We start from the raw sequence: 16,395 nt of genomic DNA, 5'->3' as shown, positions 1-16,395 counted from the left end.
GTGTGTGTGTGTGTGTGTGTGTGTGTGTGTGTGTGTGTGTATGGGAAGGGTGAGTATACAAATATATACATTACCATCGCTGCCACCAACATACCCACTCCACAGATCTGCACAGTTATGCCTGCAGAGGAGCAAAGAATACTGGGAACAGAGGTTAGGAAGGGTTCTGTGACTTCTAGGGAACCATGCTTTCTAGTGTATACCTGCTTTATAGTCCTCCACACTGTCTTCATGCTATCCTTGTGATTAATTTTCAATAGTGGATGTGGAAAAAATGATTCTTTGAAACTTCTGGAACTTTCTCTTAAAAGATCTCAAGTTGCTGCTTTTACCACTTAGCATACACTATCTTGAACCTACCCGCATTGGTGTGAAGAAGGCAAAGCAATGACATAAAGGGTCCAACTTAAAGGAAGACTAACTTCTTAGACAACAATCCCAGCTTAGCTTCAAGTAAATAGCCAGCACCTCCTTTATCACCTTGTGAATAAGACTATTTTGGATCTTTGAGCCATCCTGGCACCTCAAATGACAACACGTGAAGCAAATCTGTCAAAGCCAACACACAGAATCATGAGGAATAATAAGTCATTCTTGTCATAAGCCCTGAAACTGGTCCTTATGCCCAGAAAGACCAAAAGCAAGATAATGTTAGTGTTCTTGTTAAAGTTACATGGATTATCTTCTTCATGTTTTATTTTTTCTTTAATTTTCCCCTTCCTGTTCTAAAATGATCACAATTACTTTTGTACGTAAAATAGAAATAAACATTTTTTTGTGTGAATACTGAGGCTTGAGCTCGGGACCTTGGAGCTGTCCTTGACCTTTTTCCTTAAGGCTAGTGCTCTACCACTTGAGCCACAGCTCCATTTCTGGCTTTTTGGTGGAGATAAGTCTCATGGACTTAACTGGCCATGCTGGATTTGAACCATGATCCTCAGTTCTCAGCCTCATGTGTAGCTAAGATTATAGGCATCCAGAAGAAATAAACATTTTATTATTACAAATAGCATTCCTGTGATGGTTTGAGTATAGTAGGGGCCAGAAGTCTGGGTGCTCAGCTTGATAGATGACTGCCCAGAAAATCCCTTTGTTGTCTCTTGTTTTTCTGAACCAGTATAGGACTGGTAAAGTGCCTTTCTGAATCATATGAGGCCAGACAGTAGCTAGAGGTTGAATAAAGGTACCTCAAATTATATTGAGGTTTGGAATTGAATGGAGAAAGCACTGACATAAATTCAATAATACAGAAAGACACTTCACTAAAAGAGGCTGGATGGTTTAGGGTCTTAGGCAGAGAAATAGCTGGGTGTTTTGGACATAAATTGAAAACCTGCTAGTGGGAGAAAAAAAATCAAATACAAAGACAAATATGTCACCAGACTCTGGCATCTCTCAATACTCACCCTTCTGTTACTGAATTTATTTGTTTGGTAAGAGGCATGCATATAAGGCAAGTAAATATTAACTTCCTGGGTAAATGTATGAGAATGAATACTGCAAAACTGATATTATTTACCAGACAAGAATTTCTTCTCTTGATGAGGAGATATACAAATTGCCCAAGGAGAAAACTCCATGAGAATCTTATTTCCATTGAGCAAAAATGTTCAGGGACAGCAACCAGGCTCAAGACCTGCACGCATGCATGGACATGCACGCATACACGCTCGTGCACTTGCACACACACCCATAATTTAAAATGGCTATTTCAGCCTAAAAAAAGGAAGAAAAGAAGCTTTCTTCAGATATCCTCTTTTGACAAAAGAGAAGTGAATTTTTAAAGTTTTTCTCCTCTGTTATTCCATTCAATTAGCAAGTGACAGCTCACTTTTATCTAATCTGTTGGTTATATATAAACAAACTTATCCAAATTTAGTCAATCAGCAATGTTGGTGATAGCATCCTCCCAAACTTGATCATATTTGTTTTACATTATATAAATTCTATAAGATCCAAACTAGGCATAAGCAATTGTAAGCCAAGTTCAACATTCAAAGAAAGATTAAAATCATATAAATAGTCAGATGTGCCAGGCATTGGTGGCTCATGCCTGTAATCCTAGATACTGAAGAGGCTGAGATTTGAAGACTGTAGTTTCAAGCCAGCCTGGGCACGAAAGTCCATGAACCTGTTATCACCAATTAACCATCAATATTTTTAGAGTCAGAAATGGAGCTGTGGCTCAAGTGGTAGTGTTTCAGCCTTAAGTGGAAAAAGCTATGCAAGAGCATAAGGCCCTGAGTTCAAGCACAAAAAAGAAATAGTAAAAGAAAAGAAATATTTTAACAATTTCAAGACAGACTACCATTCTTAAATTTGTGGTTTGGAAAAAATATTGCTAAAACTTAATTGTTAAATGATATGGTCAAGAAACACAGAAGGGATATAAGTGGTGGGTTCTCATCTCATACCTTGATAATGTGGATGTTGTACTCTTTCTGATAGCAAAAAGCTCTGCTTTTTATTCAATAAACTATTGTTTGAAAAGTCTGTCTTCTATCATGCAGAAGAATAACAAAATGGTATTAATATGTTGTAAATGTGTTGTTTCCAGCAAATCTCTGTGAAGGCCAAGGTCTGTGGAAGTAAACTTCCAAAAGATTCTATAGAACCTTGCCTCAGTGACCACTAGAAAGGCTGGTGAGGAGGTGAGTGAGACAGGAGAACTCTTCTAGAAAATCTCAGTTCTTAAATCAATGATGAAGACTTTAAAATGTGATCATTTCCAATGTAATTACTATAGGTGTTCATTTCAAAGGGCCTTAGTTCTAAATGATCCTGTGGACACTGTCTGAGGAAGCTACAGTACTCCAAAATGGACCAAAATTAAGTAACCAAAGAACTGTATTCATTTGTTGCCTTATTCAAACATTTATTGGACTCCTAAACATCTGATTTAAATTCCTTTCTGGATGTCTCTATATCAACTTCAATGAGCAGTCCCTAAGCCCTAAATTGCTTTATTTGCTTTAGCATCTGTGTAACCATTCTTCATCACTCTGAGGCTGACATTTGAGGATAAGGATGGATTAGGAAGTGAATAGTGACTCTACCTTGTAGATCAGGCTCCTCAGCTTGTACTAGAGTTTCTAACCTCAAAAGATGCCCTGAATATCCCAATCCATTGGGTAAGATAGTCTAGTGAGTATAAAGGGAGGCCAAGATGTAGAGGGATGAACCTGAATTTGTAATCTGATTAGTTAGTTATTTATACCTAAGAGTATTTTGCTGTACTCTTAAAAAAAAAAACCCAAGAACAGATGATACTGGCTGAAAAGAGAAAGAAGAAAAAGAGAGAGGATTAGAGAAGAGAGAGATGGATACAGACTCAGAGAGACAGACAGAAATATAGAAAATACATCAAGGGAAAATAAAACTGAAAATAATATAAATAATTGTGCTGTTTAGGCTAAAGAATTTTATAATCTCTTGGAAATATGCATATTTTTTGCCTTTTAAACCCAAGATAAACAAAGTCCAGCTGGGCGCCAGCAGCTCACACCTGTAATTCTAGCTAATCAGGAGGCTGAGATCTGAGGATTGTGGTTCAAACCCAGCTCAGGCAGGAAAGTTCATCATCTCCAATTAATCACTCAGAAAATTGGAAGTGGCGCTGTGGCTCAAGTGGCAGAGCTCTCACCTTGAGCTGAAGAGCTTAAGGAAGGCACCCAAGCCCAGAGTTCAAGCCCCAAGACCGACAAAAACAAAAACAAAAATAAAAAACAAAAAACAATGTTTGCACTGAAAAATAAAGCAACTTTAATTATAATCAAAGCTAATATACATAAGTGTAGTACTTTCTTAAAGAAACATCTGTACCAGGATATGTTTTGAAGTAAAATTAGTGTAATAAAGAACTGGTATAATCAGATTCTAATTCCCTTGAAATTTTCTTGAAGTCCTCTTTGGAATTTCTATAAAATTGTCAATCTACCTCTTCATCTTCCTCTAAGTAAACCTGATTTTCTTCAAGCATTAATATTCCAGACACATAAAATCTTTTCTTATTCTATTTTTGCTGTTTTCTCATTTGCTGAGTTTTAAGTATCCCTTTTTACATTTTTATATCACAAACAACCCTATACTTCAGCCACATTATAGACTAAATTGTTTCTATGGACCAGATTTGGGACCTATCAACCATTTCTAGTAAAATTCTGTAGGAAAATAAAATTTATACTTCAGACAACTGACATACAAATGAACTTTGAAGTTCAACTATCTGTAAATCAGCAATGACATGTTTGTGATTGATAAATGTCAGATGACGTTTCAGCCAATAAGTGTTATTAGAATTTAGAAGAAAAGAACTGTATGCATTAAAGTGTCAAGGAAGTATTTCATAGATGAGACAGAAAGTACAAATATCCTACCCAGGTAAAAAACAGCAAGAGAGAAAGCATTAATGCAGGGATTGTTGTCAGGGTTCATTGCCCAAGTAAATGGTTTAGGTGAAAAATGTTGGATGGAATCAGATTACAGAGACATGTGAGGATCTAGAATTCTGCAGCAAAAAATAGAATTGAGCAGAGCACCTGAATTTATATGATCTCCCATGTTAGTACTCTCAAAAAATATGAATATACAATACTACAAAGATGTGTGTGTGTGTGTGTGTGTGTGTGTGTGTGTGTGTGTGTGTGCACATGTGCACATGTAACTCAAGACACTTCACTCTAAATTTTGGTCCATCACTTTACTATACTACTCATCTTAGTAAATAATACCACCATCTAACACATTAGGTAAAAGTGTGGATCATTTTCCTTATTTTCTTTGCTATCTTTCCCCTTTATTCTTACATACAAGCCATCTATAAATTCTAACCCAATAAACATATCCAATATTAATCTCAACTGCAATAAAGAGCAATAATGCTATCTCAATAGTTCAAGTTACCAATCTATCTGCTCTCTGTCTCTGTCTCTGTCTCTGTCTCTGTCTCTGTCTCTGTCTCTGTCTCTGTCTCTGTCTCTGTCTCTGTCTCTGTCTCTGTCTCTCTCTCTCTCTCTCTCTCTGAACTTGGCATTGAACCTTGGCTTTATGTATACTGAGTGACCACTCTGCCACTGATACCTTAGCTCTTTTTTATTCTTTGTTTTTTGTCAGTTATGGGGCTTGAACTCAGGGACTGGGCACTGTCCCCAAGCTCTTTTGCTCAGGGCTAGTGTTCTAGCACTTTGAGCCACAGTTCCACTTCCATTCTTTGAGTGATTAATAAGATATAAGACTCTCACAGGGACTTTTCAGACCTAGCTGGCTTTGAATCATGATCTTTAGATCTCAGCCTCATGAAAAGCTAGGACTTCAGGCATGAGCCATTGGTACCCAACCTCCTTTTAAATTATTATCTTGAGACATGGCCTCACTAATTTGCCAAAACTGCCACGAAACTCATTATGTAGCCCAGGCTTATCTCAAAATTAAAATCCTCCTGTTTCAATCTCCCAAGTAGCCACCACACCTGGCTAAAACACCAACTTCTCTTATCTAAAATACTTGAATATCTTCCAGCATGTTTATTTGCCACCTTCAGTCAATGTACCCCACACCATAAGCAGAGCATCACTCTGCTTTACAGAAACCCAATCTGAGGTATGTATGCATGTAGCATGTATGTATGTATGTATGTATGTATGTATGTATATATATATGTATATATATAAACCTCTCTCAGAGTTTATCTTCCATTATATCTCCAGTCATACCTTATTGAATAAATCCTTTATTCTGTACATTCAGTCACACTGGCCTTCTGTCAGTCCTTCCTCATTTCCATGTTTCCTACTGCCATGGGGACTTCGAACACATTGTTTATTCAGCCTGGAATGTTCTTTCACTGAAAGCTCATAGCCTATGTAATTCCTGATTCTCAAAGTAAGGTTGGACAAATGAGACTGCAGAGTTTCTGCATGGCAAAGGACATAGCAAGCTCAATAAAAAGCCCACGGACTGGGAGAAGATCTTCACTAGCTATACAATGGACAAGGGCCTCATATCTAAAATATATATATATAGAACTCAAAAAATTAAATCCCTAACAACAAATCCTCAAAGAAACAAATGCTCGATAAACAAGTGGGCTAAAGACTTAAAGAGAGACTTCTCTGAAGAGGAAATAAGAATGGCCAATAGACACATGAAGAAATGCTCCACTTCTCTAGCCATAAAATCCAAACAACATTGAGATTCTACCTCACTGCTGTTAGAAAGGCTATAATCAAGAAATCTAATAACAACAGATGCTGAAGGGGATGTGGCCAAAAGGGAACCCTACTGCATTGTTGGTGGGAATGTAAACTTGTTCAACCACTTTGGAAAGCAGTATGGAGGTTCCTCAAAAGACTCCACATAGAGCTCCCCTATGACCCAGCAATCCCACTTTGGGGCATTTACCCAAATGATCACAAACAAGGGTGTACTAAAGCTACCAGCACAACTATGTTTATCGCAGCATTGTTTACCATAGCTAAGATATGGAACCAAACCAGATGACCCTCAGTAAATGAATGGATCAGGAAAATGTGTATATATCTATGTACACACACACACACACACACACACACACACACACACACACACACATATGAATTCTAGCCTCCATCAGAAAGAATGACATCACCCCATGTATTATGAAATGGAAAGATTTGGGAAAAAATATATTAAGTGAAGTAAGCCAGGCCCAAAGAAACATAGTTTACCTTATTTGCAATAACTAATATAAGTCTAGGACAAGCAGAAAAGTTCAAAAGCTATGTATATATACAAGATGCAGTTAAAGTGAAACGAACCCCAAGATAGGGACACAAGTGGTTTTTTTCTTTCTTGCTATTGTTTTAATGTATTTAAAATATACTATGTGATTTTTTTTGTTTCTCTTGTAGGTTTTTCCCCCACAGTATAAACCCCTGTTTTCACTGTATTTGATTCCTGTGCCCTGCATCTTGTATATACATTTTTCTGATTTGGGGAGGGGAAGGTAAATAACAAAATGCTGAAATAAGGATTCAGGTTGACCCACTGTAACAATGAGATGTACAAGACACTATGTTGAAAACAAACTTTACAACTTGGGGTGGGGAAGAGGAGTTGGTGAGGTGGGGAGGGAAGGGATGGTAGGGGGAAAACAAAGGAGGAAGTAACTTACTCATGTAACTGTAACCCCTCTGTACAGTATTTTTAACCATAAAAAAAACAACTCCTGATTCTTCAGCTCTCTACTACATCACAGTTCCTCCTCAGGAGCCTTCCTTAATCTTCTGATTCTAAATTAGGCCTCATATTATCCATCACATCATGTCTTTTCATCACATCATGTTTTCTTTCTTATCATTTTTTCAGAATTATGCCTTTAGATCTGCCTATGTTATTAAAAATAATATCTGCTTCATATACTTTAAGCTGCAAGAGGGCAGAAATTGGACTTGTTCTGCTTTCCATCATAGCCCTGATACTTAGGACAGTGAATAATACCCAGTGGATACTCGGCAGAAATAGGAATCTAATCTGTTCCTTTTTACTTCCAGACCTAGTGACCTGGTACTGTTCCAATTACCTACTCCTTGAACACACCTATTAAGAGGAAAGGGCATTTATTAGTGCTTCCATCTGAGTGAAAGTGTTCCCCAAGGTCATTTCCTCACACCATTCAGGCCTCTCCCCTTTGAGCATATGTTCATGGCATCCACCTTTACATAAGTGCTGCTATATGGAAATAATGGTGATTATTATTTTTGTGTGTGTACCTGTTCTGGGGCTTGAACTCAGGGTCTGGGCACTGTCCCTGACCTTTTTTTACTCAAGGCTAGTACTCTACCACATGAGCCATAGTTCCATTTCTGGCTTATTTAGTTGTTTAGTGGTTAATAAAACTCTTATAGAGACCTGAGTACCAGCTGTAATTTTAGTTACTCAGGAGGCTGAGATGTGAGGATTGAGGTTCAAAGCCAGATGGGGGAAAGCTCCACATTAAAAAATAGAAGTGGTGCTGTGGCTCAAGTGATAGAGTGTTAGTCTTGAGCAAAAAAGACCTTAGAGATAGCAACCAGACCCAGAGTATGAGCATCAGGACTAGGGAAAAATTAATAATAAAGAAAAAAGAAAGGAATTCATGAACAAGAATCCAGCACTACAAAAAATATACTAAAAAAAGGAATACAACCTGAAGAAAAGAATCAAGATCAGGGAATCACATCAGACAGAAGTTCACTAGGAGATCAATTTAGTAGAAACAGGAAAAGGAAAGAAACAAAATGCAGGAAAGTAAGAAAATGGCAGGAAACATAACACATCTTTTCATGATAACCAAAAACATTAATGGACTCAATTCATCAACCAAAAGAAAAAGAATTACAGAGTGGATCAGAAAACAAGATCCAGGTGGGGGGAGGCTGGGAAGGGATGGGAAGGGGAAACAAAGGAGGAGGCTACAATGCTTGATAAGAAATGTACTCATTATCTTGCCCATTTAATTGTAACCCCTCTGTACAGTATTTTCACAAAAAAAAATTAAAATTAAAAAAACAAGATCCATCCATCTGTTGTTTCTAAGAGACACGTTTCACAGCCAAAGATAAAAATAAACTTTGAGTGAAGGGATAGAAGAAGATCTTCTATGCAAATGCACCCAGCAAGAAGGCAGGGGTCACCATTTTGATATCTGACAGAATAGACTTCTCATTAAAATCAGTACAAAAAGACAAAGATGGTCACTACATAGTAATTCATGGAACAATCCAAGAAGAGAATATCACAATAATCAATTTATATTCACCAAACAATGGAGCATCTAAATACATCAAACAAATATTCTTAGGCTTACAAAACAAGATAAACTCAAATGCAATAGTGTGGGGGACTTTAATAGCCCACTCTCATCAAAGGAGGATAAGCAAAGTACCCTCTGAACTAAATGACACTATATCTCAAATGGACTTAACAGATATCTACAGTGCCTTCCACCCAGTGACAACCCAATACACATTCTTCTCAGCAGCCTATGGAACTTTATCCAAAATAGATCATATCATAGTTCACACACAAAAAAATTAAACAAATACAAGAGGACTGACGTAATCCTTTGTATTCTATCTTACTATAGTGGAATCAAACTAGTTTTCAACAACAAAGCATGCTGCAGAAATTATTCAAATTACTCAAATACATTACTCAAATATACCACACTACTGAATAACAAGTGGTCATAGGACAAACTAAGGTAGAAATTAGTAAGTTCCTACAATTCAATGAAAATGAAAATACATCACAACAGAACCTCTGGGACACAGCAAAAGCAGTCTTAAGAGGCAAGTTCATTGCTCTGAGTACACACATCAAGAAAACAGAAGCAGCTCAAGTAAGTAATCTTATGATGCAACTAAAATTGTTAGAAAAGCAAGAAAAATGAACCTAAAGTTACTAGACAGAGTGAGATAATCAAGATAAGGGCAGAAATTAATGAGATAGAGATTTTAAAAACTATAAATAAAATTAGTGGGGGGGGGGCTGGGAAGGTGGCTCAGTGGTAGAGCACTTGCCTTGCATGCATGAGGCCCTGTGTTTGATTCCTCAGCACACATAAGCAGAAAAAGAAAAAAGCCGGAAGTGGCACTGTGGCTCAAGTGGTAGAGTTCTAGCCTTGAGCTGAAGAGCTGAGGGACAGCGCCCAGGCCCAGAGTTCAGGTCCCATGACCGGACCCAAAAAAAAAAATTTAGTGGAACAAAAATCTGGGTTTTTTAAAAAAATCAATAAAATTGACAGTCCCCTTCCAAGATTACCAAAAACAGAACAGAGGATACCCAAATCATTAAGAACAGGGATGCCACAGGAAAAATTACAACAAACACCCAAGACATCCAAATAAAATAATCATAAAGAACTATTTCCAGAATGTATATGCACTAAAGAAGGAAAACCTAGCAGAAATGGATGAATTTCTAGAAAAATACAAATTGCCCAAACTGAACAAGAAGATATAAATCAACTAAATAAGCCAATAACTTATAATGAGATAGAGGAAGCAATCAGAAGTCTTCCAATAAGGAAAATCCTAGGCACAGATGGAATTCACAGAATTCTATAAGACCTTTAAAGAGGAACTAAATCCCATACTCCTTAAGCTCTTCTGTGAAATAGAAGCAGAGAGAGCAATCCCAAACTCATTCTATGAAGCCAATATCATACTCATCCACAAACCAGGCAAAGATCCAAAAAAAGAGAGAGAACTACAGACCAATCTCTCTGATGAACACAGATGCAAAGCTGTTCAATAAAATTTTAGCCAACAAAATCCAGAAACATATTTAAAAAATCGTACATTATGATCAAGTAGGCTTCATCCCACAGATTCAAGACTGGTTTAACATATGTAAATCAATAAATTTAATTCATCACATAAACAGAGCCAAGGTCAAGAACCGCATTACTATCTCCATTGATGAAGAAAAGGTTTTTTACAAAATACAACCACCATTCTTGTTAAAAGCTCTGGAGAAAATAGGAATAGAAGGAACATTCTTTTTTTTTTTTTTTTGTAGGTCATGGGGCTTGAACTCTGGGCCTGGGCGCTGTCCCTGAACTCTTCAGCTCAAGGCTAGTGCTCTACCATTTGAGCCACAGCACCACTTCTGGGTTTCTGAGTGGTTTATGAGAGATAAGAGTCTCATGGACTTTTCCTGCCTGTGCTGGCTTTGAACCGTGATCCTCACATCTCAGCCTCCTGAGTAGCTAAGATTACAGGTATGAGCCACCAGTGCCCTGCCAGAAGGAACACTTTTTAAAACAATAGAAGCCAAATACGATAGACCAACAGCCAATATTATACTAAATGGGGAAAAACTGCAACCATTTCCACTAAAATCAGGCACAAGGCAAGGATGCCCACTCTCTCCACTCCTCTTCAATATAGTTCTGGAAACCTTAGCCAGAGCAATAAGGCAAGAAAAGGACATTAAAGGGATCCACATAGGGAAGGAAGAAATTAAACTATCCCTATTTGCAGATGATATAAACCTAAATGACCCCCAAAACACCACTCCCAAACTAGAACTAATAAACCAATTTGGCAAAGTAGCAGGATACAAAATTAACCCACAAAAATCAGTTGCCTTTCTGTACACCAACAATTTAAAAACAGAGAAATAGGGAAAACTACTCCATTCACAATAACCTCAAAAAAAAATTCTAGGAATTAACCTAACCAAAGGTGTAACAGACCTATTCATTGAAAACTATAAAATCTTAAAGAAAGAAATCAATGAGGACACCAGGAAATGGAAAGACCTTCCATGTTCTTGGATAGGCAGAATCAATATTGTGAAAATGGCCATACTGCCAAAAATTATACAGATTAAATGCAATTCCCATTAAAATCCCAATGACATTTTTTATTTTAATAGAGAAAACAATCCAAAAATGCATATGGAACCGCAAAAGACCTAGAATACCCAAAGCAGTTCTAGTAAAAGAAACAATGCAGGAGGTATCACAATACCAGATTTCAAGCTCTACTATAGAACCATAATAATAAAAACAGCTTGGTATTGGCACAAAAATAGACCCGAAGACCAATGGAATAAATTACAAGACCCAGAAATTAAACCTCATACTTACAGTCAGCTGATATTCGACAAAGGAGCCAAAGACATACAGTGGAAAAAACATAGCCTCTTCAACTATTGGTGCTGGGAAAACTGGGCAGCCATGTGCAGAAAACTAAATGTGGATCCCAGCCTGTCACTATGCATAACATCAACTCAAAATGGATTAAAGACCTCATCATCAAACTAAAACTTTGAAACTACTGCAAGATAGAGTAGGAGAGACACTAGAACTTATAGGCACAGGCAAGAACTTCCTGAACAAAGTCCCAGGATCACAACAAATTGGAGAGAGACTTGACAAATGGGATTACCTTAAAATAAAAAAAAAAGTTTCTGCATAGCTAAAGACATAGCTACCAAACTAGAAAGACAGCCAACCAACTGGGAGAAGATATTTACCAGCAATATATCAGACAAAGGCATAATATCCATTATATACAGGGACCTCAAGAAACTAATCCCTCCCAAATCTAACAAACCAATCATTAAATGGGCAAGGGAGCTAAAGAGAGACTTCTCAGAATAAAAGATAAAAATGGCAAAGAAACACATGAGGAATTCATCATCCCTGGTCATAAAGGAAATGCAAATAAAAACAACCCTGAGATACCACCTTACCCGTCAGAATGGCCTATATCCTAAATTCAGACAATGACAAATGCTGGCAGGGATGAGGAGAAAGAGGAACCTTATAGCATTTCTGGTAGAAATTTAAACCAATACAACCTCTTTGGAAAGCAGTCTGGAGGGTCTTCAGAAAACTAAACATAGACTTTCCCTCAGACCCAGCCGTACCACTCCCAGGCATCTACTGTGAACAACAGGAACCAGGATACAAGGACACATGCACCTCCATGTTCATTGCTGCACTGTTAACAATAGTCCACATATGGAAATAACCCAGATGCCCCAATGAATGGATCAAAAAATTGTGGTACCTATATACAGGGAAATATTATGCAGCCATTAGAAAGGACGAAATAATGGCATTTGCAAGGAAATGGATGGAACTAGAACAAATCATGTTGAGTGAAATAAGCCAAGATCAGAAAGACAAACGGTACATGGTCTCCCTGATATGCGGGTGATAAATTAAAAAATGCAACGAGAAGCCGGGTGCTGGTGGCTCACGCCTGTAATCCTAGCTACTTAGGAGGCTGAGATCTGAGGATCGCAGTTCAAAGCCAGCCCGGGCAGGAGAGACTGTGAGACTCCTATCTCCAATAAACCACCAGAAAACCGGAAGTGGCGCTGTAGCTCAAGTGGTAGAGCGCTCGCCTTGAGCTGAAGAGCTGAGGGACAGCGCCCAGGCCCAGAGTTCAAGCCCCACGACTGACAAAAAAAAAAAAAATGCAACGAGATATGACAAAGTAAGCAGGAATCAAAATAAAAAGGACCTCTTCTTAATTTGTTGCATCGTTTTTAGATGATTCTATGTTCTTGACCCCACATATGGTATATGCATGTGCACGTAAGTGGGAAGCTAGGAGGAGGGCATAGAATCAGAGGAAAGTGGTTGTAAAAACAAAAGCAATCTAGTGCCAGTTACTAAAGAAGCAGAGGTAAGTGGATGGAAATCTAAGGGAAGCCTAGGGCAAAATTGAGAGACATTATCTGAAAAGCAGACTAAAAGCAAAGGATTAGAGTTGTGATTCATGTGTCAGAGCAGTCAAACGTCTAATGTCACCAAAGAAAAAAGAATTTTCTAATAGCTCAGTGGCAATCATATCAACTAATTGTATTATTCTAGAAAAATATTTTCTGTTGTGTATAGAAAAGTAATTTTCACAAATGAAAAAAGAGTTAATAATAATTTAGAAAAAGAATATAAATTAATGAGAAATTTCCTATGATTTGTATTCATATTGCTAAAGTTGGAAGGAAATATGAGATAACATTAACAGCAAATTCTTAATTGTCAAATTTTTGTGATCTTTCAATAAATTGTAATAGAAACAAAAAAAGAATCTATGGACATTACACAGTGTAAAAATGCATCAAGATATCACATTGTTAGGAGAGATAGTAGGAGAAAACAATGGACCTTGTGACATTAAGATGTCATGTTGAATAGTTATATACAACTATTTAAAGATAATAAAATAATGTAAAAATCACATTACACCATAAATATGGAAAATGTCTAAGTATCTGTAAATTTTTAATGAAAGCATTGTTTACATTGACAATATGCTATATGATCTTTGACAAATATATACATTGTGAAATGATTACTACAACCAAGCTATTTAACATATCCATCAGTTCACGTGGGTATTGGAAGTTTTATTTCTTTGGGAGAGGTTTGTTTGGCAGTTTCTGGGGATTGAATTCAGGGGGCTGGTCTTGCTAGGCATTCTACCATTTGAGCTATGCATACAGCCCTTTTTGCTTTCATTATTTTTCAAATAAGGCATTGAATTTTTTGCCCAGGGATGGCCTCTGTTCATGATCCTATTGATATTTACTTCCCAGTTACCTGTGTTCACAAGCATGAAATACCACATCTACCATGGCGATTGTTTTGAATGTAAATTGCATATGTGTGGAGCACATCTTTGAGGAAGATCTTGAAGGCTGTGAAGGATATTTCAGCTTTTATCATCATTATGCACAATTGAAAGTCATTCTCAAATAGATTTTATTCTGGTCTTCCCAACTACTACAGAGTGCAAACTCAAGACAAGAGATGATTTCCATGTTGTCTCAAGGAGAGACTCCATGTTTGGCAAAGCATACAGAATGAACCCTGTTTAGGAAATGCTTCTGAAGCTTTACCATTCTCTTTCCTGATGACCAGTGCTTACTTGTCCTTTTTATCTGCTTCTTTGTGAAATAATGGAAGTTATAGAGAGAAGATAGCTGTAATAATTATTTTCAGAATTAAGCAGGGCACCCATGGATCAGGCCTATACATGTATAGCTACTCTGGAAGCTGAGATCTGATGATCCCAGTTCGAAGTCAGCCCAGGCAGGAAAGTCCATGAGACTTTTGTCTCCAATTAAATACCAAAAAGCCAGGAGAACAGCTGTGGCTCAAGTGGTAGAGCAATAGCCTTGACACACATGCCCAGGGACAGAGCCCAGGTCCTGAATTTAAGCCCAAGGACCAGGACAGAAAAAAAATTCAGACTTAATAGATAAACATTCCCGGGGCTGGGAAGGTGGCTCAGTGGTAGAGCGCTTGCCTTGCATGCTTGAGGCCCTGAGTTCGATTCCTCAGCACCACATAAGCAAAAAGAAAAAAGCCGGAAGTGGCGCTGTGGCTCAAGTGGTAGAGCGCTTGCCTTGAGCTGAAGAGCTGAGGGACAGCGCCCAGGCCCAGTGTTCAGGCCCCACAACCGGACCCCCCCAAAACAATAGATAAACATTCACAGATGAATCTGAGTATTGCTTTTCTACAGACTAGCAAATTAGTCTATTAGGAAAATAGAATCAAGATGTATTTCCTGAATAGTAAAGGAACTGCAGCTTCTACTCATTGGATCCAAATAAAATGAACTTTGTAACTAAAATGGTTTGCTGAAAATAAACATTAGAACCAACTCAAAGCTATATAGTAAGGTTCATAATTAGTATCACTGAAAGCAAAGTCCCTAGAATTCATGCAATCTGTATCTACAGGCCCAGAATGTGATTCAAACATCAGAGATCAAATACGAAGTGGAGTGAAAGTTTTTAGCTTTCCTAAGGTTACTAGTTAATAAATCTAAGGTTCTGTTTGTTTGCTTATTTGCATGTCTATGGACTGCATGCCTTTTCAGAAATCTTAAACAGAATATAATAGAAAAAATAACTATTTGTAATCACATAAACAGCTGAGCCTTGAGGTTCTTATAGAATACAAATCTAACTATACCAACTATTATTCCAACAATGAGAGAAAAAGTAGGAGATGCCTTTTCTTTCATTCTTGTAAAGATAAGACATCAATTGAATACTGCCAGGATGCTGTTATAGAGCTGACAGGAAGCTGCAATAGGAAAAGAACCAAACACCACAATGTTCATCTTTCAAAGCCTACAACTTATCAGGCCCATTTATAATGGCCCCAATGTGTGGGTATGGAATAGGTGCCTGGCAAGGGCTTCTCTTGGTGCTATGAATTGATTCTTTGCAGCTTCCAAACTTTTGTTGTGATAGCCTCCTCCCACATGCTAGCCTCCTATTATAAGTGTGTTCTAACATATGAGGCACATTTAAAAAATGCTCCCAAGTATATAAACTAAGGAATGTCGGGTGTAATCAGGTAAGGGAAATGGACCACAAAACCAGAATGGTCATATAGAATAATAGACCAGCTTGGTCATCTTTCACATTGCTTTTGTTTTTCAAAGATAAGTTATCCTTGCTAGGCACTGGTAGCTCATGTCTGTAATCCTAGCTACTCAAGAAGCTAAGATCGGAGGATGTGGATCAAAGCCAGCCCAGGCAGAAAAGTCTTTGAGCCTCTCATCTCCAACTAATGACCAAAAAACAAGCCAAAAGTGGAGCTATGACTCAAGTGGGGTTTGAACTCAGCCTCGAGCTCTACCTTGTCTTTTTCACTCACAGTTGGCACTCTACTACTTGAGCCACATATCTACTTGCTGCTTTTTGCTGGTTAATTTGAGATAAAGGACTCACAGACTTTTCTCCTTGGTCTAGCTTTGAATGCCAGTCCTCAAATTTCAGCCTCCTGGGTAGCTAGAATTATATTTATGAGCAACCAGTGCCTGGCTATTTATTGCATCTCAAATATACTGCCTTGTCTAGCATACCTTTGCATGCACTATATATCTTTTGCTGAAT

The sequence above is a fragment of the Dipodomys merriami genome, unplaced genomic scaffold (assembly GCF_024711535.1).
Source record: "Dipodomys merriami isolate MVZ:Mamm:240054 unplaced genomic scaffold, mDipMer1.0.p SCAF_171, whole genome shotgun sequence".
Lineage (NCBI taxonomy): Eukaryota > Metazoa > Chordata > Mammalia > Rodentia > Heteromyidae > Dipodomys > Dipodomys merriami.
The sequence above is the reverse complement of the archived record's forward strand: the minus strand, read 5'-3'. Positions refer to the sequence as shown.